We start from the raw sequence: 22,333 nt of genomic DNA, 5'->3' as shown, positions 1-22,333 counted from the left end.
TACGAGAAGTACACAAGTAGTCAATAAGTTTCATTGGTGACACCATTTTTAATTTTGGCGTTATCCTAATTTTTAATTTGGATCATCAAAACATATTTTCAAAAATTAAAGATTTGTAAAGATTAAATAACTTTTGGAAGAAACTTCGTCCAAAATTACTGGCTTACCTTCAAGTTCACCTACATCGCCTTTCAGAGTTACAGTTTGTGTTTTAACGTTAATGCTAACCACAGGTTTTTCTTTCGTTCGACCTGGCTACTATTTCTTATGACGTCGCTGTCCATCCAGTATAAGATGGATGAGGGAATCCATATTTAGATTTATACAATAAATATGAGCTCACCTCAGCCGTGCTGTTACGTCTAGAGAAGTTAAAGATTCAACTTGGTGGGCTAAAGAGTGCACCTTCTACTAAATGGGTAAATTAACTATTCAGCTGTAACAGGGTTAACTTGTAAGGCTGAAGTACCCTGGATATAGTTGCTGTGCCGTGTTGTGTGTTTCTAGCTAAATTTATCAACTTCAACTACTTAAATATATAAGATATTGTAAAGTTTTTCTACCTTGTATCTAGAAACTTTACCTACAACTAATACCTGCCACTAGTTATTAAATAATATGTGGGTTTGATTAATAATAAAACTCGCTAAAGTTGTAAGTAATAACCTGATTTATTACACATTAACATTAACTAACATGAACATTTACTAGCAACTAACGCTATTCATTACAGTCACCATTTACAACAGTCACAACAGTTTACTGTTACTTACTCACTACGTAACGCCACAAAACTGTTCCACGACTGACCCCTGGTCCGCACTGCACCGAATTGCACTAGTCTCAGCTGCACTAACACAGCTCTACTCATCAACTGACTAATTGCCCAACTAGCTACCACTGAAGCACTCCACAACACTGACTCTCTCTAACTATGTCTCAACACTGACTCTCCAAGACTAACTCCAAAACTCACTGACTGACTAGAAACTACAAGACTGTAAAATTCTTAGAACTCGATTAAAAACTCGTTAAGAACTCCTTAAAAACTGACTTCTCCAGCTGTGTCTGCCTCCTTTTAACTGTGTGCCTCCCTCCAACTGGGACTGCAACTCTCTGAGCATAAGTTTCCACGCCCTCCTGACGTTCATTGGCTGGAGAAAACATACTGCCACCACCTCAGCTGGGGCCGCCCTCCTCCTACTCTCTGTCTCGCTCCTACCTGTCAATCACTGGCTGGGAAAACACATATGCCACCACCCCAACTGAGGCCTTTCTCTTAGCTGGCTTTTACACAGGTCACTAACTCCTTGAACAATCTAGCCCTTTCCTTTCTAGTTCAGGTAGAGACCGGCCCTTTTGTCTACACAGTGGTGGCCTGATACCGACTTTGGTCGCTTAACCCCTAGAACAATCTAGGCCTTTCTTCTCTGCCACAGGTAGATACCGCCCTTTTGTATATGCAGTGGCGGCCTGTTACTGACTTTGATCGCTCAACCCCTAGAACAATCTAGGCCTTTCTTCTATGCCCAGGTCAACTTCGTTACAATATATATATTTAAACTTCAGATATTCACTACAAAACTATAGTAGGTTCTGGAGGAAAATAGTTTAGTTTTGCTAGAAGTTGTCATTTTTGAGTTATGTACTGATTTTAAAACTTGTGACTGAATTTCCTTAAATTTTATGGAAATTGATTAACTAGGTTATCACGTTACCCAACAAAATTTTCCGCATTTTTAGATTTTCTCTTAAAGACACCAAAGATTTTATTTAAACTTCCTATAAAAAATAAATTAAAAATTGCATAAATATTTCATAGAAAATGTAATACAAAAAGACTTGATTTGAATGAAAATATTTGTTAAGTTTAGTGGAATATTTAAATAAGGGTATTCCATTTTTGAAATATTTGATATTATTTTTCTTAAATTTAATTTATTCTTATTATTGCCAAGAAGATGATAAAAAAAAATATATATTCAATTTGGATCTGTCAACGTCAGTGTCCCTTTTCTGTCAATGACATCATGTTCAAAAGCGGCTAAGAGATGATGTTCTTCCACTGCATTAGTTGTGGTACATACAAGTTTTTGAGGAAAAGGATTTATTTAGAAGAATAATCATTTATATACTAGTTCATGTTTAAGATTTTGATTTGGTAGTTATGAGATTGAACTTGTAACTGGGTCGCCTCCAGTTCGAAACTCGTGTGAAACTATTTTATACTTAACGTTTGTGAAAACAATTGCATAGAAAAGTGAAGAAAGAAAAACAGAAAATTAAGTAAACAATTTTACTTAATAAAAACAAACAAAGATTTCGTGTATAATAAAAGATTACTCAAGAAAAGTAAAAAATTCCATTACTATAGAAATAATTATACTTAATATAATACAAAATAATGATAATCAAGCCGTCAAGTAAATTTAAAGTATTGTAAAGTTTTTCTTGCTCTTTTTACTAAGAAAGAACTTTACTTACACAACTAATGCCTGCCACTAGTTATTAAATAATATGTGGGTTTGATAAATAATAAAACTCGCTAAAGTTATAAGTAATAACCTGATTTATTAACACATTACCTTTACTCACATTAACATTTACTAGCAACTAACGCTATTCATTACAGTTACCATTTACAACAGTCCCAACAGTTTACTGTTACTTACTCACTACGTAACGCCACAAAACTGTTCCCCGACTGACCACATTCGGTCCGCACTGCACCGAATTGCACTAGTCTCTGCTACACAAACAAAGCTCTACTCACTAACTGACTAACCGCCTGACTAGCTACCACTTTAAAGCACTCCGCAACACTGACTCTCTCAAAACTAACTCATAAACTTGACTGATAACTCTAAACTCTAATAACTCTTTAAAACTGATTAACAACTCATTAAGAACTCTAAAAAAACTGACTTCTCCAGCTGTGTCTGCCTCCTTTTAACTGCGTGCCTCCCTCCAACTGGGACTGCCCTCCTCCAACTCTCTGAGCATAAGTTTCCACGCCCTCCTGACGTTCATTGGCTGGAGAAAACATACTGCCACCACCTCAGCTGTGAGCCGCCTCCTCCCATTCTCTGTCTCTCTCCAACTCCGTCTGTCTCACTCTCACCTGTCAATCACTGGCTGGGAAACACATATGCCACCACCCCAACTGAGGCCTTTCTCTTGGCTGGCTTTTACACAGGTCACTAACTCCTTGAACAATCTAGCCCTTTCCTTTCTAGATCAGGTAAAGACCGGCCCTTTTGTCTACACAGTGGTGGCCTGTTACCGGCTTTGGTCGCTTAACCCCTAGAACAATCTAGGCCTTTCTTTTCTCCTCAGTAGAGACCGCCCTTTTGTTCACACAGTGGTGGCCTGTTACCGACTTTGATCGCTCAACCCCTAGAACAATCTAGGCCTTTCTTCTATGCCCAGGTCAACTTCGTTACAGTATATTAGCTTGGTGTTAACGACCTTCGACGATAGTTTTAACGCTGATGCTCAGATTTAACTAGGATAAACTCTGCCAAAACAAAAACAAAATTTCGCCATTACTTAGCTCGAACATTTTATACATAAAAATAGAAAATAGGAAATAACGAAGTATTCGCAAATGCACACTCATGACGCCTACTTTGTAGCACTATGTTTAGCCAACGATGTTTGCCGTTGGCAAACACAGCTATCAGATTTAGTTGCTAAAATCCGGAATGTTTGTCGAGAAGAGTCTGTCAGGAGGGCCGGAAGTACAGAGCGTTTTTTCCTATATAGAACTCTAACTGATGTGAAGGCACACTTTGGGGCTTATTTCGATAAAGATATTGCCACTAATCTGAAATTAGGGGACTTAAGGTGGCTATTTAAGCTAAGGGGAGAGTTGTTGAAGGTGAATAGCGTGCCATGGTTGGATTGTGAGGAGGACAAGAGCCTTTGTGCATTATGTACATCCGGGGTCCGCTAAGACCTCTTCCATTTCTTAGCCGAATGTCCATCACTGGGTGAGCTTCGCCTTCGGTATATGGGAGCCTCTACCAAATTGTCCGGCTGCTATCCTCACTGGAATTCCACCCACTTCTAAATTTCACTAAAGTGGCCTGGAGATCTAGGATTCAAGCTCTGAATGTAGACAGCTCCTTCATTCATAGTTGATACGCATTTTCCATATTATAGCGTGATGCTTATTATTATTTTTTTCTATTTTTTTTTAATTTATTATTTTTATTATTATGATTAATATATTATTATTATTTTTGTCATCACTTCTGTAACCTGCCCAAATAGAGAAGGAATTATTTAGTTTTTATTACTGTATAATTTATTTGTAATTATTTATTAGTTTTATTATTATTATTCATCCTTATTTTCTCATATAACTTTAATAGATAATTTTGTATTCTGTTTCATTTACATCTTATTGCCATACTCCTTTATTTTTGTTTATCACCGTTTTTATTTCTATTATTTTTGATTTTCATAATTGATGTACCAACTCCTGCAGACGGCTATACGCCATGCATTTCCTAAGAGTATTTTTTGTTTTTTTCATTTAATTATAAATAAAGGTTTATTGATTGATTAATTTTGAAGGCCTTTCTGAAAAAGTTAGTACTAAATAATTTTACCCAATATGTGGTATTTTGCACCATTTAAATGATTTCAACCAATCAGGTTAGTTGTAATAATAATAACAGAACATTGAAATATTTATTTGTTAAACATTACCAATTCATTGAGTAATTTCATTATTCCAATCATATGAGTAGTTGTAAAAGTATCCAATTAATACCATTCATACAATAAATTTTTTGATAATTTTTAAAATATTATTTAAAATGTTTCCATTAGAAAATCGCTTGCATGCAATTATCATAGCAGATTACCATGGTCGTTTATTCTGCTCAAATCTAGCTCAAATTTTATCCAGTTAATTAGCATGTAAATTGATCAATGCCATTTATGTTTTTGCGAACCCTTTTCAGAGACTAAGAAAGATGCGCCACATATTCAGGCTGAAATATTAGCGTCAGGTGTATGAAGAAAAGCGATAGTAACTGGTAATTACACTCCGACCAGCGAAGGAGTTTTAAATTACAAGGGGAAGGCAACAGCATCCTGCAAGGTAGGAAAGCTTGGTTAATGGAATCAAGATAGAAAGTGTTATGAGTGACAGTAAACCTGATCCAAACAAAATCAGAAATCTATACTGTAAAATCCAACATTGATTTTGTAGACGCAGCGATTTTACAGAGAAAAACAAACATGGTGGCTAATCTGAACTTACTAGTACTATATTCTTAGTTTAGTTTACTAATCCAACAGATTGGTAAATTGACATAAGCGACCTGCAACATTAAAACACACTGTTAAAGGTCAGTGCCTCTCGAGGCCATCCCAACGCACAGCCCAGCAACTAATACCAACCGCCTTTTATAGTTGGAACACACAGTTCCAAATAGCTCGGGCAATTGATTTTACTACCTGCTCTAGTTACGCTAAATATCGCTGCTGTAGTTCTATGAATTTGCTAGCTACATAGCATAGCTGAAACCCATCGATAGACACTTGAATGTCATTGGCATCTCGCAGGAATTTATGAGCAGCATTCCTTCAGGATGATCTGAGAATATTTAATAAGCGCTGGTTATATAAAAACGAGGTTTTTCTCGACATGGTGATTCCTGGGACCATTCGAGTTTGCCTTGCTAACGATTGGTTCAAAAATCGCTCACTATGTTGTCAGAGTTGGGTTATGGCAACCAAAAAATTAAATGTCTTCATGTATTTAATCAATTCAGATGAGATTACACTTATTCGAAATTAGGTTTGTTGAGGATGGCTCAAGAATTGACTATCTTTGTCTTGAAGAACTGAGAAGAATCTTCTTTGACTGTTTTTACCGTCGAATCCATCTAAGACAATAAAACGGTCTTTGAAAACGGCACACTTTGATCCTCCGTAAGTGTTTAAACGGAATGCCATGCATTCGCAAATAGTATGGTCTACAAAGGCAGTGAGCAAATGTTTTTCGCGGACAATGGCCGGTAAAAGGAAGTACGAATCTGCCTTGAGGTACCCGTCCAGTGCAAAGGACCCTGCAGGTCCTTCTGTCTCAATATTGCAAGTTGCTCATTATAAATTGATTTTATGGATTGAGGTCGTTCCGATTCACCAGGTTTGAACTGCTACGTAGACACCTGACAGGAATAAATTTCACCCTGCCTTTGCAGTAGATTCACGCTTAATGTTTGCTAACCAGACGAATTTTAGTAGTCGTACAAGGCCAGTTTATACATTATTAAGCCAAAAAGACGTTTAGAAAGAAATGTTGAAAATACTACTTGACAAACGATCAAAACTGACCCTTACGAACAAAAGAACACTATATACCGCTCTACTTGCCCCAATATGGATGTACGGAATACAGCTCTACGGAACATCAAACATCAACCGACTTCAGACCTTACAGTCTAGAATCCTAAGAACAGTAGTTAACGCTATGTCTCCAATCATACTATACACTCTGATCTAAATATTCCTCTCGTTTCTGAAATAGCACAATCTCACTACACAAAACTCCACTCAAATCTACACAGTCATTACAACCCTCTGATCCACAACATGTCTACTACAACACTTCCTTCAAATCCACAGCGCAGACTAAAAAGCGGCGGTGGCCACGCGATCATCTCAACACAACGCCGACCTCCTAGGATGGTTGCTGTGTAAGCTTGCCAATCTGGCGAACTAACGGCTTCCATCACTGGATGGTCGTCGTTCACTCCACTCACGCCTCTTGGCGCACATGTATGTGCGCGCACGTGTATGTAAGCGGATATATGTGCGTGCGCGTGTATTTGCGCCATTTCCTTACTCTCATCTCTTTTGCTTGTTATATCTATTATACGAGTAGTTGCAAAATAAATAAACAAATAAAAAAGAAAAAGAAAGTAATGAACTCAACTAGCGAACTTTTCCGCACTTGCTGAAAATTCACCAGCAAATGTAGCGTACATAGAAACATTCCAAATGGATGTCAAATTCTCTACATCTATTTGATGAAGCAACCACTGATGGTGAATGAATGAATGATAAGACATGAGTACCATGAAAGATGAAATCAACGAACAAATGGTTTTCCTGACAACCCCTTTCTAATCTTCTCGAATGACGATTTTTATAAAAATTTCAAATTGTAAATTCTATTGCAGTTAAATCGTTTTACAGAGTAAGGCACATAAATCAAATATTATGTCTAGTGAAAAAATATTTTCCAATAAATGCTTTTCCTCAATTATGTTTTATATATTTCAGCTGTAAATCATCTGGGGTTTTTCAGCGACATAAAGGTACACAAAGGGCATTGACGTCACCAGTCGTAAATATAAATTTTCCTTTACCAATTTCGATGAAATCTACCTCAATAACTAGCATTAAAATAATTTGATCACCAAACAGATTCAGCTTTGGGATCATCCCATATTTATAGTTATTGTTAGCGGAACACTCGCCAAATGTTTCCCTTTTTTTCGTTTTCACAGTACAATATACAGGTTTTCGTCAAATATGGAACTTTTAATGAAGATTTTTTTTTTCCTTCAATACGATTAATATAGATTTACTGCAATAAAATGAGAGCCATGGGAGTAGTGAACAATGCAAACTAGTCCAATTAATTCCTATTCCAATAAAATCCATGTAATAAAATTTTGTTATAAATTTAATAAATCCAAATATATTAAGTAATCTCCTTAACAAAAACTTACAGTTTAAAATGTTAAGTATAAGGGTTGATTAAACGCCAAAAGGTACACAAATCAGCGAGTACCCAACATTTCATTAATACTTCATTAATATTTAAGTAATTTTACTGCATTAATTTTCATTAATAAGTTATTTTTTAGAATTTATTAGATATCACAGACCCTTATGCTGGCCATTTTCGTCTACAAAATATATGTTCAAGTAGCACTGTAGATTGACTGTAATATCTAGTTATTTATAATAATCAAACTATTAATTACAGGTTAAAAAGAAAAACGTTATAAAAAATAAAATAAAAATATGAGGCTAAAAAATTCAAAATCTTGTTTAAAAAAAATGCTTACACTAACTTACACCAATGATTTTGTTTATTTTATTTATTTATTTTTATTTCTTAAATAAAAATCGTCGGTTTAAGTTTATTCTTCGATTAAAGTAATTGTTATTTTATGAAGTAGTCAAACGTTTATAATAATAGGTAATAATTATCTGGCTTTATCGCAAATAATATAGTTTTCTTCAATTACATTCTCCATCTAGGTGTTCTTCCCACAATGTTGTATATATGTAATATAAAGTAAATAAGTTATGCATATATTTATATATTTATATTTAGGACAGCTAATTATTCCAGTATTTTACTATAAGTAAAATTAGGGGGACTAAATTACATTACAATAGAGAAATGAATAATTATTGTTTAATAATCTACTTGTTATTAACTGTGTGTTAATTGTGCTCACGAATATTTCGGTAAGACGAATTCAAGACAGTAGCCTACTCTAACTTTATCTTTACTTTATCATGCATGTACGTATATGTGATTTATCATCATTATAACAAAAAAATAATATAAATGAAATGGCCAGCATAAGGGTCTGTGATATCTAATAAATTCTAAAAAATAACTTATTAATGAAAATTAATGCAGTAAAATTACTTAAATATTAATGAAGTATTAATGAAATGTTGGGTACTCGCTGATTTGTGTACCTTTTGGCGTTTAATCAACCCTTATACTTAACATTTTAAACTGTAAGTTTTTGTTAAGGAGATTTTTGTACCTTTTGGATAGATTTTCCTTTTTGTCTATTTTACAAAGTTACATATCTGCTTTACAGATTTTTTTAAAATTTGGAATAAGCAATTCTATCATTATAACCTGATAAGGTGTTAACTACCACTGGAGAGATCTTTTTAAAGAATGATTGTAGTTGCGGCTCCCAAACCATCCTCAATAAAAATTTTTTGGAGAAAGCGTTTTGAATAACATAGGAAGGTATTTGTACGTAAATAGCAAAATTAAACTGCGATTTCAGTACTTCCTTTTAAGAGGAGCAAGAAAAATAAACTGCGATTACAGTACTTCTCCCTAAAAGGCAAAGATTTTGAATCGAACGACAATTCATTCATAATGTAAATAGGTTCACCCATTGATAATTTTAACGATTGCAGTAATTCCTCTTAGTAGGTGTAAGAGCATGATGGCACATCACAGCCACGTAGAGGAGCTTTAATTACTGCTTCGTGCTAAATTTTATCAAAATCGGACTAAGCGTTATAGAAATATTGGTAATAATAGTTTTAGAAAGGGCCTTATTTGGGTGGGGCAAACTCCCCTCCTTAGGCTGGAAACAGTGGAGCGGCGAGCAAAGCGGCGATGATAGCGAAGAGCGAAGCGGCGAAATCAAACACAAGTTAACATATGGGACCGCGCATAGTGGCGAGCAAAGCGAAGATAGAGCAACTCTATCTATTTCTAGTTTTTGTTTTTGCCGCTTTGCTCTTCGCTATCATCGCCGCTTTGCGCGCCGCTCCACTATGTTTCCAGCCTTATGAGGCACGGTGCCGAGACTTTTAAAGTGCAAATCTGTACAAAATTTCGATTCGAATGACACTTCATTCATAAAAATCGGTTCACGTGTCGATAATTTGAAACGATTGCTATACTTCCCCTTAACAAGTGTAAGAGCTGATCGCCGCATTAATGTTACTTAGGGGAGCCCTAACTCTATCATCCTACCAAATTTTATCAAAATCGGGCCAAGATTTACAGAGTAATTAGAAATAATAATTTTGGAGGGGGCCTTACATAAAGGGGGCTAACTCCTCTCCCATTCGATGTACAGCGTCGGGACCCCCAAAAGGCACATCTACATAAAATACTGAATCGAATGACACCTCATTCATGAAAATCGGTTCACGCGTTTAGGCGCTACGTTGTTTACAAAAAAGGTAACAACAAGAACAACAACAACAACAGCAACAACAAGAAGAACAAGAACAAGAACATGAACATTTTTTGAAAAAGCCGTTTTTGCTCATTTTCGGCAACTTTTTTCTCGAAACCTATTAGATCTGGGTGGTTACAAAAAAATTACAGTTATAAAGGAGGGTTTGGAGTAAGATTTAAAGAAAATTTGGGAATTTTATCTTTTATAGAAAAAGAGAAAAAAATTGTCAAAGTTGGGTGTTTTTCAACGTTACGCTTTTTCGTGCAGTTTTTGATGGTCAACCCATATACAACTGTCCTACCGGAGAGTTTTAATGAACAAATAAAACAAAAAGTCTTTTCGAGAAATCCGAGTTTACTGAAAAAATGCTGTAAAGTCAGACATCCAGTTAACAAATGTCTACTCGAAATTTTATACTGATGAGTTACAGGAGTCACTCTCCCAAAAAGAGCCTTCCTCTCAATTTTCCTGAATTAATTTATCCTGGAAGAATATTTTAAATTAAAAGTTACAGCTCAGTTGACTATATTATGAAGGTTAAGGATTTATAAAAAAGATAGACTGAGTAAAGTGAAAATTCTTGTTCGTTGATTTTTGATCGTCGAGATCATTGGATAGTGATTGCGGAAAGATAACATACGAGGGTCGTTTGAAAAGTCCGTGCAAAGTCAGAGAGATAGCACTACTGGCGCGTATCGAGGTTATGTTTAGTTAGTAGCATCTCTTGGAAGAACACACACCAAGTTTCAGCCAGATCGGTCTATTTCTTTGTGTTTGGCATTCGTTTGAATCGAGGAAGTCGAGTGATTTTCAAAAAATGGACGAAAAAGAATTACTTTATGAAAGGCAAAACGCCTGAGGAGACTAAAGAGAAGCTTGATAAACATTATGGTGACTCTGCACCTTCGATTAGAACAGTTTATAAGTGGTTTCAAAATTTTCGGAGTGGCCATATGGGCACAAGTGACGCTGAACGTTCTGGACGCCCTGTTGAGGTTACTACTCCAGAAATCATTGATAAAATCCATGATATGGTGATGGATGACAGAAGAGTGAAGGTGCGTGAGATTGCTAGTGCTGTGGGCATCTCGAATGAACGGGTACATAATATTTTGCATCAACATTTGGACATGACAAAGCTATCCGCAAGATGGGTGCCGCGATTGCTCACGCTTGACCAAAAACCAAATCGTGTGAAGTGTTGCAAGGACGGTTTGCAGCTGTTCCACGAAAACCCGCAGGACTTTAAGCGTCGTTTCGTCAATATGGATGATACATTGATATATCACTACACTCCTGAGACCAAAGAACAATCTAAACAATGGGTTACCAAGGGGGAATCTGCGCCAAAAAAGGCGAAGACCGTCCTTCGGCCGGAAAGATTATGGCGACTGTCTTTTGGGATTCGCAAGGAATAATCCTCATCGACTATCTGGAAAAGGGTAAAACTATTACAGGTGCATATTATTCATCGTTACTGGACCGTTTGAAAACCGAGCTGCAAGAAAAACGCCCACGATTGGCCCACAAAAAAGTCCTTTTCCATCACGACAACGCACCAGCTCACACCTCAGCAGTTGTGGTAGCAAAATTAATGGAAATAGGGTTCCAACTCGTTTCACATCCCCCCTATTCTCCAGACTTGGCTCGCCCGGACTACTATTTGTTCCCCAATATGAAGAAATGGCTGGCGGGAAAAAGATTTTATTCAAACGAGGAGGTGATTGCAGAAACGAATGGCTATTTTTCAGACTTGGACAAATCCTATTATTCGGAAGGGATCAACAAACTAGAGCAGCGTTGGACGAAGTGTTTAAGCCTAAAAGGAGACTATGTTAAAAATAAAAAAGGTTTACCCCAAAAAATTAAGTAGTTTTTATTTTTGCACGGACTTTTCAAACGACCCTCGTATGTCAAACATAAAGTTCCTTTTTTAGATTCTCTTTTTGAGTTGCGCATACCTCACACAAAGAGCAGTAAAAAAACGCTTTTCAGGGATCCCAATACATTTATTTCTTTTGTAAATTCGAAAAAGATCTTCAACACAATATTAACTGTAATAAGGAGAGAAAAAGTAAAAAACTATTCATATACAGGGTGACCAGAGTTATATGCTCCACCCACTTTTTTTTTAAACGGCGGGAAATTTCGAAAAAATAAAAAACACGTATTTAATCATTTTTAGTCTAGTTTATTTTTAGCGATTGGCCCATTTTTTTAAACCCCTGTATCTCGAGATACAGCATCCAACTTTGTTTTTCAAATGGAACGTTATATTTTCTTTTGCATATTTTTATAGTATTTGAGCTCCTAAAAAAAAACAATTTTTTTGAAATCGGTTAGATTTTTCAAAAGTTATGGTAATTTAAAATATGAAAAACAAATTTCAGTTTACTGTCAAAATTGCGTTATTTTGTTTAAAGAATCTGTTCAAACTGGGCACAATTAACGGATAGGCAAGCTAAAACTCTGGACTCCCACGCTTTGCTTGAAACAGCACTTATGGTGGCGAAGTCAAGATCTAGGCAGGCTAGAGTTATTCGACGTTTAAGATCATCGACTGAAGCCACGGGATTAAGGTTACTGTACACTTTATTTTTTAGATATCCCCACAAAAAAAATAGTCCATTGGGGTCAAGTGCGGAGATCGTGGTGGCCATTGGATCGGACAATGAGTTCCTATGCTCTTTTCCCGGAAATTTCTGTCCAGGTAACGTCGAACAACTCTCGCATTATGTGCCGGGCAACCATCTTGTTTATAATACATATCTAGTCGACGTTGTAGAAGAACATCTTCAAGCAGAACTGGCAAAATGTCTCTTAAAAAAAGTTCGATACCTTGCACCAGTTAAGTTCTCTCTGTAGAAGTATGGGACGATTAGTTGATTTCCTAAAACTCCACACCAAACGTTTGTAGAAAAAAAAACACCTGAACGTCGAATAACTCTAGCCTGCCTAGATCTTGACTTCGCCACGATCTAGCCTGCCTAGATCTTGACTTCGCCACCGTAAGTGCTGTTACAAGCAAAGCGTGGGAGTCCAGTGTTTTGGCTTGCCTATCCGTTGATTGTGCCCAGTTTGAACCGATTCTTTAAGAAAAATAACGTAATTTTGATAATAAACTTAAATTTGTTTTTCATATTATAAACTACCATAACTTTTGAAAAACCTAACCGATTTCAAAAATTTTTGTTTTGTTTTTTTAGGAGCTCAAATACTATAAAAAATTTAGGAGCTCAAATACTATACACCCGTACGTGTTTTTTATTTTTTCGAAATTTCCCGCCGTTAAAAAAAAAAGTGGGTGGAGCATATAACTCTGGTCACCCTGTATATTGAAATGAACTTAAAATTGTTTTATAGGATATATAAAAAACAAATATTAAAAAGTAATAATAAATTAATAAAGAAATAATTCTTCAAAATGTTAAAAAAAAATTAATTAAAAATAAACATTCTTTTCAAATTTAAAAATTTAGTTTTTAACGAAAAAATGAATAAAAATAAACTTTACGTAAAACAAGAAAAAGAAAAAATTAATTAAAAGCCAGCAATTTTGTATTCATTTGACTTTTAAAGAACTTACAGTGTAATGAATAAAATATCAATAACAGATTTTTCCATGAAACAACCACTTTTCTGGGTCAGTTGGACGACATCGTGAGTTTAACTTTTAATTGATGTCAAACATTACAAATAAATAAAATAAATTAACAAATAAAAAATAAAATGTCAATTCTAAAACTTTCTTTAACTCGTACGTTTCTTTTAACTCATTTTACGTCATTCTTAATATTGACTAGCTGAAAATATTGGCACGATTATAATTAGTACTAAACGAAAAATAGATAATATAGTGTTCTTAGTTGAATTAAACAAAAATGAATAAATTAAATTATAAATAAAATGCGTTTAGTCTTGAATTTTTCACTCTGAGGCGGGATAAATTTTTACCAGAAATCTCTTAATCAGAGAGAACAAAATGTAACCACACAATTTTGGTTTCCTGAAATTTAATGTTTAAAAAAAAATAGTATAATTTAAAAAACCACTACAGGTAACAGAACATTAACTAAGTTATGTTCACTGAAATTGGATTATGGATAAAACAATTTTCTCCTCTACATCTAGAGTTACTGAAGCAATATGAAAGGAATCACAAAATAAATCGTAAATCACAAGAAAAGAAATGTATAACGACTTTTATCAAAACATTCTGGGCTCTAAAAGAGTGTTCTTGCGTGGTGAGCATTAAAAATTGGTTTAAAAAAAATCTCTTATTTGCCCTTGAAAGTGTATGGAACTAGGGATTTTCATTACTGTAGTAAATAATGTTCAGTTAACAATCTAAATTAAAAAGAACTCTTCAATTATTCCACTAAAAGCGCAAAAGTAATACCGTTTACAGCGTTTGATTATTCTGTAAACCACTTGGCATTGTGAAATTTTATTTTCATTTTTTTAATCTACCTGAACTCTTAAAATAGATAAACGTAATCAGTTTTACTGTGTACTATTGTTGTATAATCTGAAACGAGAGGTATCGTCACTGTTATAATTGTTCATAAAACAACATGACTTAAAGCAGTAACTCTTGACTTTCTGAAATTTCCAAATGCTGGCTTTAATTTTGTATTTTTTTTAAATAAAAATATTTGTGATAAAAGTATTAAAATCAATTTGTTTATTTTTAAGCAAATCATCAATATGATGAGGTTAGAAAAAAAAAAGTTCCGAGTATATTGGCAAAAATATACAAATATCAGAATCATTTCTTTGATAATAATTATTATTAGAAAATTGAATAAATACCTTAGCGAAAGTTCGAAGATTAGGTAGAATAGATTCGAGGCAGAATTACCCCTTTTACGGTACGGTTCAGCCTCGGCCAGACAAACTGAAAGCGAGCATCGATTCGCCGCAAGTACTTCAACCCCCTTTATCGTTATCCCCCTACATTAGAGGGGAAACCCTTCTGGTTAAAGTTCTATACAAGAGGGGGATTTCGCAAGAAGAGGTTTGCGCATGCTCTGCTATTACCACCACAACTGAAATATCAGCCCACACAAACTTGTTCAGCCGACTCCTTTTTTAAAGTCCTTGCCACAAGGAATTATTATGCAAAACTATTTTTTTATTATTAAATTCTTACCTTAATTATTTTGACTGGCTTAATCTTCTTAAGTTTTCTAAAAATTTAGCCCATTCTAAAGAAATTAATCTAATGATATTTACCTAGATAGACATACCTAAAATAAATATAAAATATTTCCAGGATTCCTTTAAAAAAATAAATCTCGAATGAAAACCTAAACCAGAGCAGTCGAATGAATTTTATAGACGACTAAAAGTTTGAGGGTTTCTATGTCTATAGCGTAATCGATACTGTCAAAAGAAATTCTGCGTCGTAAGTGACAAAGATGGGATTGCCTGTTGCTTTGTTTTACTTTAGTTTTTGTTCTAACTCATGGAGCCAATAACAGAATATGTAATAAAAAACTGGAGGTTGATTTATTTATTTACTTTTAGAGCACACATCGCTTTTGATTAACCATTCAACTGTCAAACCAACAATACTAAGTATGAAGTCTACTTCGAATGGACCTCTTAAATGGTGGATTTGCTTGAAACTAGTACTGATCATAGATTAGAATTAAGATTTTCTAAACTTTCTTTACAGCTGTAACGATCCTAAGGACATCTTGAGAATGCTTGTCTCGAACACAATGTTAGTAATAAAAGAACACTGGCCAAATAAGCAGCACTTTCTGTCCTTATCTTCTGCAGATATGTGCAGTCGAGGATTCCAACTTAAACATGCTTTGCCCTATTGTTGCTTTCCATTCAAACATATTCTAAAATACGGAAAACCGTCTTCGTTATTCTTCTGAGGAAAGTTATTGAGTCATCACAGAAAGTTATGAAATGTAAACTGCTGAACAAAAGTATTGCATAAATTTTTAAAATGTTTTATTTATTTTTTAGATTCATTGTAAATAAACTCTAGCCCAATACAAGAACAAGATGAAACCAATTCGTTTATGACTTCATAGCGAATAATCTATTCATAGCTAGTGAACACAAATCATCTCAGAGCGTCATTTCATTACCTCTGTGTAATTTCTCTCTCTTACAAAGTTTTCTTTAGTGTTTTTGTTATCAGTTTTTTGTAAAGATGTTTTAATTTTTAAAACAATCAATGCCTCGTCAAGGATATATCTGAAGAGATAGCGGTTTGTGTGGTAACAATGCACAAAGATGCGATTCAGCAGTCAATTATTGCTAAGAGATTAGGAATGAACCAATCCACTGTTTCAAAAATTTTAATGCGCTACAGGATGACTGGGAGATACGAGGGTCGTTTGAAAAGTCCGTGCAAAAATAAAAACTACTTAATTTTTTGGGGTAAACCTTTTTTATTTTTCAACATAGTCTCCTTAGGCTTATACACTTCGTCCAACGCTGCTCTAGTTTGTTGATCCCTTCCGAATAATAGGATTTGTCCAAGTCTGAAAAATAGCCATTCGTTTCTGCAATCACCTCCTCGTTTGAATAAAATCTTTTTCCCGCCAGCCATTTCTTCATATTGGGGAACAAATAGTAGTCCGAGGGAGCCAAGTCTGGAGAATAGGGGGGATGTGAAACGAGTTGGAACCCTATTTCCATTAATTTTGCGACCATAACTGCTGAGGTGTGAGCTGGTGCGTTGTCGTGATGGAAAAGGACTTTTTTGTGGGCCAATCGTGGGCGTTTTTCTTGCAGCTCGGTTTTCAAACGGTCCAATAACGATGAATAATATGCACCTGTAATAGTTTTACCCTTTTCCAGATAGTCGATGAGGATTATTCCTTGCGAATCCCAAAAGACAGTCGCCATAATCTTTCCGGCCGAAGGAACGGTCTTCGCCTTTTTTGGCGCAGATTCCCCCTTGGTAACCCATTGTGTAGATTGTTCTTTGGTCTCAGGAGTGTAGTGATGTATCCAGGTCCTGCGGGTTTTTGTGGAACAGCTGCAAACCGTCCTTGCAACACTTCACACGATTTGGTTTTTGGTCAAGCGTGAGCAATCGCGGCACCCATCTTGCGGATAGCTTTGTCATGTCCAAATGTTGATGCAAAATATTATGTACCCGTTCATTCGAGATGCCCACAGCACTAGCAATCTCACGCACCTTCACTCTTCTGTCATCCATCACCATATCATGGATTTTATCAATGATTTCTGGAGTAGTAACCTGAACAGGGCGTCCAGAACGTTCAGCGTCACTTGTGCCCATATGGCCACTCCGAAAATTTTGAAACCACTTATAAACTGTTCTAATCGAAGGTGCAGAGTCACCATAATGTTTATTTATTTATTTATGATCAAAATACATAAATTGCACAAATAATATTCATTGAATCATATAGCCTAGGGTACAGTGACCGTCAGGCGAGTTCCGCGTTACAGTACAAGTATACAACATATCGTAATTCCCCAAAAATAAACTTATTTAAAAATATCGGATATTTAAAATTATCAAAATAACCAAAAAGCCCAAAAAATTTTCAAATAAACAATTTCAACAATTACTTAACACAGCTATAATAACCAATACAAATATTGCCTACATTTCCAATTATTTATTATTTACTTAATTTGTCCCATATCTACATATTAATTGCAATAAATATAATTAAATCCAGTGAACCAACACAAACAGTAACATGAAATAATCACTAATATGAAATCAAATTCGCAATCACATATTATATATTTTTTATATTTTATATATATATATTTTATTTATTTATTTATATATTTAATTTTTATTATACATATATTTTATTTCATATATTGTACACTTTAAATATAAGAACTTATGAAAACAAACTCAACCGCAGAATAATGCCGGTGATTTATGTACAGTTTTCAAGTACAGACTGTCTATATTTGTAAGCACATCGTACATAGGCAACAATTTGAGACCAATCGTGGCCATTCAATAGTTTTAACATGCTTTCCGTAGAAATCTAATGTTTATCAAGCTTCTCTTTAGTCTCCTGAGGCGTTTTGCCTTTCATAAAGTAGTGTTTAATCAACACACGAAATTCTTTTTCGTCCATTTTTTGAAAATCACTCGACTTCCTCGATTCAAACGAATGCCAAACACAAAGAAATAGACCGATCTGGCTGAAACTTGGTGTGTGTTCTTCCAAGAGATGCTACTAACTAAACGTAACCTCGATACGCGCCAGTAGTGCTATCTCTCTGACTTTGCAAGGACTTTTCAAACGACCCTCGTACACCTGAAGACCTGCGACGGGCTGTCCAAGTAGTACAACTCGGACAGATGAGAGATTCATTCATCTGAATGTGTTAAGGAACAGGTCCGTCACTAGCAATCATATTATCATATTATAAATCAACATTTTCCTATATGGGCATCTAATACTGTGGTTATTTGTGCCCCTAGGAATCTAATATTGGATCGGCACATTAAATTCAATAAAAACCCCAAATTGAATATTAATAGCATCCATCATACTTACTAATAATAATTTATGGTTGTTCTTAAAGCAATATGGGAATCTAATCTTTTATTAGAAGTGTGATACTTGAACGCAATGCATAAATATCATGCAGGTTATCGGCACAAATAAAAACCTTTTATTTTTACGAGTAATAGGATAGTAGCAACTATTGGGGTTGACAGTTCTTTTGATAACCGGTTAGGAGGTTAAATAAAAAAATTGACATTTTTATTACCGATACTGTTATTGTTATTATTGTCATTGTTATGCGTTAGCTTTCGCTTTCCTAGCCTACCTTACTTTAAAAAACAGAAATGTTTGTACCAAAACTTCACTATTTTAGATTATTAAATAAATTTTGATTAGAATCTTAAACACTGATGCAGGCATAACTAGTTTATTCTTTTACAAAATAATATTTAAAAAACTTATGTCTAATAATGGCCTAATTTGAACTCCTTTTTCTTTCAATGCTCCGCGTTACTAGCTTTCCGTTTTGTTGTTGCAGCGACATCGACAATATTTATCAAAAATTTAAGGAAAAGCTCCCTTTAACGGAAGAGGTAATAAAACAATTTTTGAAGAAAGGCCATTTAATAATATGCTTTATTAATTTTTTTAAATAAATTTACAAAAACTCACAATGTAATCATAAACTGAAGCACCTACCGCATGGATTGAAGTCCGTAAGCAGAAGTGGACTCCTACTCAGTTATACTATGTCTTATTATAAAAACATATATTTCAGTCACTCAATAACAATATAATTTATATAACTAAATACAAAATGGCTTACCAACAAAATTCAATTCTATCCAACTAAAAATTTTTTTTTTTTTTTTTTATTATCCTTTTAATGAAATTTACACCTGTACCTACAGGTACAATAGGTAAATGCGATGAATGTATGTGAATAGCGTGGCAGACGTGAATGACGGTCATCCATTGATGGCCGCCGTTAGTCACCCAGTTGGTCACGGGGCCAACGGCGCCTCAGCCGTCTTCGAGGATTGGAGGGTAGCGTAGTTGTAGACAGGTTTGCAGCTAAAGGGTTGGGATGCAGTGAGAGTTTTTGGTGAAAATTTTTGTATCGAATTTTGGCAAGTTCGGAGATAAGTGGAATTTGGAGATCTGTATGTATAGTGTGGTTGCTTACGTAGAATGGAGCGTCTAGTATGCGGCGGAGAATTTTGGATTGCAGTGTTTGTAGTCTATTGAGGTTGGATTTTTTGGCTGTACCGTAAAGTTCGAGTCCGTAAGTCCATATTGGTGTGAGAAGGGCTGTATAGAGTCGTCGTTTGTTCTGCAGTGAGAGTTTTGAGCGTTTGTCGAGTAGCCTGGCTAGAAGTTTGTATCGTTTGTTTAGTTCGGTACGTTTAAGTCTCGTATGGGGGTTCCAGGTAAGTCTCTTGTCTAGGTACATTCCAAGGTACCGCACATGGTCGGCTGGTGGGATAGGTGTGTGATGTAAGAAGACAGGTGGCGGAGTTTGACGTTTGAGTGTGAAGACTATGTATTTAGATTTAGTTGGGTTAATTTTTATACGCCAGTTTTCTAACCAAGGTTCTATTGAGTGAAGGTGGGACTGTAGTGAGCGTACTGCGAGGATAGGGTCAGAGTGTGTGGAGAGAATGGCAGTGTCGTCAGCGAAGGTGTAAATAGAGGTATTAAAGTTAGAAGGTAAGTCGGCAGTGTAGATTGTGTAAAGAAGAGGAGCTAAGACACTTCCCTGTGGCACACCAGCAAGGACGGGATAGATAGAAGAGTGAATAGTGCCTTGAAGAACTTGAAAGAATCTGTCAGAGAGGTAAGAGCTGAGTATGAGGTAATAAGTGCTAGGAAGGATGCGTTTTAGTTTCCACAGTAGACCTTCGTGCCAGACTCGGTCAAAGGCTTGCGAAACATCGAGGAATACTCCAGCGCAGTACTGTTTTCGCTCGAGTGAAGAAGCGATGGTGTCTACAACACGATGGGCCTGCTGGATCGTCGAATGGCAGCTTCTGAAACCAACTAAAAATTAAATTCATTAATTAAGAAGTTTCTGTATTTGCCAGCCGTTACATTATATTTGTACAGTTTCTCCCAGTTATGACCGTTCATTTAGCGAATAAATTCGTTTTTATCTAATATGTCTTTACCAAAACATGTCTTTCTAAACTCTGCGAAAATCAGACACACTGCTATATAATGGAAAATATCTTCTATTTCGCGCAAATTGCGCAATGAACATATTTGAGCTTCTTCACTACGGCCAACTCTGTAATTTAAATTAAATAAAGAACCACTAATTTTAATTATATTTTGAACAAAAAACAAACTATTACCTAGTATCTGTTTTACGAATGGTTAGGTCCAAAATCAAAGGAAGTTCCTTATTAATAACGTGCCACCTAGAATTCTGTACTGTATTTAAAAGAGAGGCCATTTTTGAGCATGAATGGTTTCCAAAAGGCAAAATCCACCCTCTAAACATATAAGATTTATCTAAATTTAGCTATCTATTTAACGCCGTGGAGCGCAAGAACTCAGAATAAGAAGCAGACAAAAATATGACAAAATATGCAAAACAAAATACATATTTACAAAATAAATATAAAAATAAAATATTGGAAGGAATAATTAAATAATTACTTTTTTCTGCAACCATGTAGTTCTCATTACTCAATTAAAATCAGCTGTGTAATGCCCAATTTCCCACACTAGTGGGGGGAAATTCCCATTAGTGTCACTTTCCGCACAAGTGAGTGGAAAAACTTTATTGTGCTTCCTTGATATAAGAAGTTTTGTTATTAACATAAATATTTTCTGTAAAACTCTAATAAGCTTATTTAAATTTATTTTATTTAAATAATTAAAAAACGAATATTAAAAAATAAAATAAAAATTGAAAGGAATATAGAAATAAAAATAATACTTTAATAAATAATTAGATATTTTTAATTATAACAGTTAAAAAGGTTATAGTGTTACCTTATAGAAATTTAAAATGGATTCTAGTGATGCCTGTTTAGAAAACACTCCTCCATCAATAAAAGAAACAGCAGAAAATGTAATAAGTAATGTGAATACGTAAGCAATGTAAATAATTGTAATATAACAATAAATGTTTATAATAAATAAATTACTTTTTGTAGACTGTAAAAATGAAATTTTTAATTTTATTAGTTAATAAATGGTTGCAGAAAAAATATAATATTTAACTCTAGTGTAAAGTATTTTCCTCACACTCGGCAATTTGCACTTGCACTCGCATCGCTTCGCTCGCTCGTGCGTGCAAACCCTGCCTCGCGTGAGGAAAAGTACTACTTTCCACACTTGTTAAATAAATAACTATTTATTCATCTGAATCATTCTTTGACGTGAATTTTCAAAAGTTCTTTTATATATAAAAGTAGCTGTACACTGGAAAAAATAAACGAAAATTAAATTAGGCATTAAAGAACCTCTCCTGTAAACAGTGTCCTCAGGGTAAACAGCGCCCTCTATTCAGAAAATCTAATTTCATAGCTTTCAGGCACCCCTCCCCCAAAAAAATGTAACCCCTTAACACCCACATACCTTTCGAATTCATTTCCATGAAACCTCTAACAACATGAAATGATTTGGAAAAGAATGCATTTCGTAGAATTGTAAGTAGTATTTAGCAGCATTTTCTAAATTCATGAAATCAATTTAGAATGAAAAATTTGTATAAACGATTGATAGGCCAAGTGTTAAGGGAACTTTTACTTTGAAGAAGAATAAGATGGGTTTAGAAATAAAGGTCATGTAGAATATTGACTTCATTTTGGCGAGCCTTAATGCTGGCCTTCATTTCTACGAGGGTTGGCT

At 34.9% G+C, this 22,333-nt stretch overlaps 1 protein-coding gene across 1 annotated transcript in view; it reads right to left on the bottom strand.

Moving 5' to 3' along the window:
- The window catches only part of LOC141449614 (uncharacterized), a 188,765-nt gene extending 173,804 nt beyond the window's left edge, over positions 1-14,961 (bottom strand). The window contains exon 1 of the mRNA XM_074119180.1: positions 14,802-14,961. The gene's annotated coding sequence lies outside the window, so the exon portion shown is untranslated. The remainder of the gene's footprint in view (positions 1-14,801) is intronic.
- Positions 14,962-22,333: the final 7,372 nt, after the last annotated feature.

This window comes from Rhodnius prolixus, unplaced genomic scaffold (assembly GCF_049639745.1).
Source record: "Rhodnius prolixus isolate KJV_2025 unplaced genomic scaffold, Rpr scaffold_2, whole genome shotgun sequence".
In the NCBI taxonomy this organism is placed as follows: Eukaryota; Metazoa; Arthropoda; class Insecta; order Hemiptera; family Reduviidae; genus Rhodnius; species Rhodnius prolixus.
This window is presented reverse-complemented; position numbering and strand designations above follow the sequence as displayed.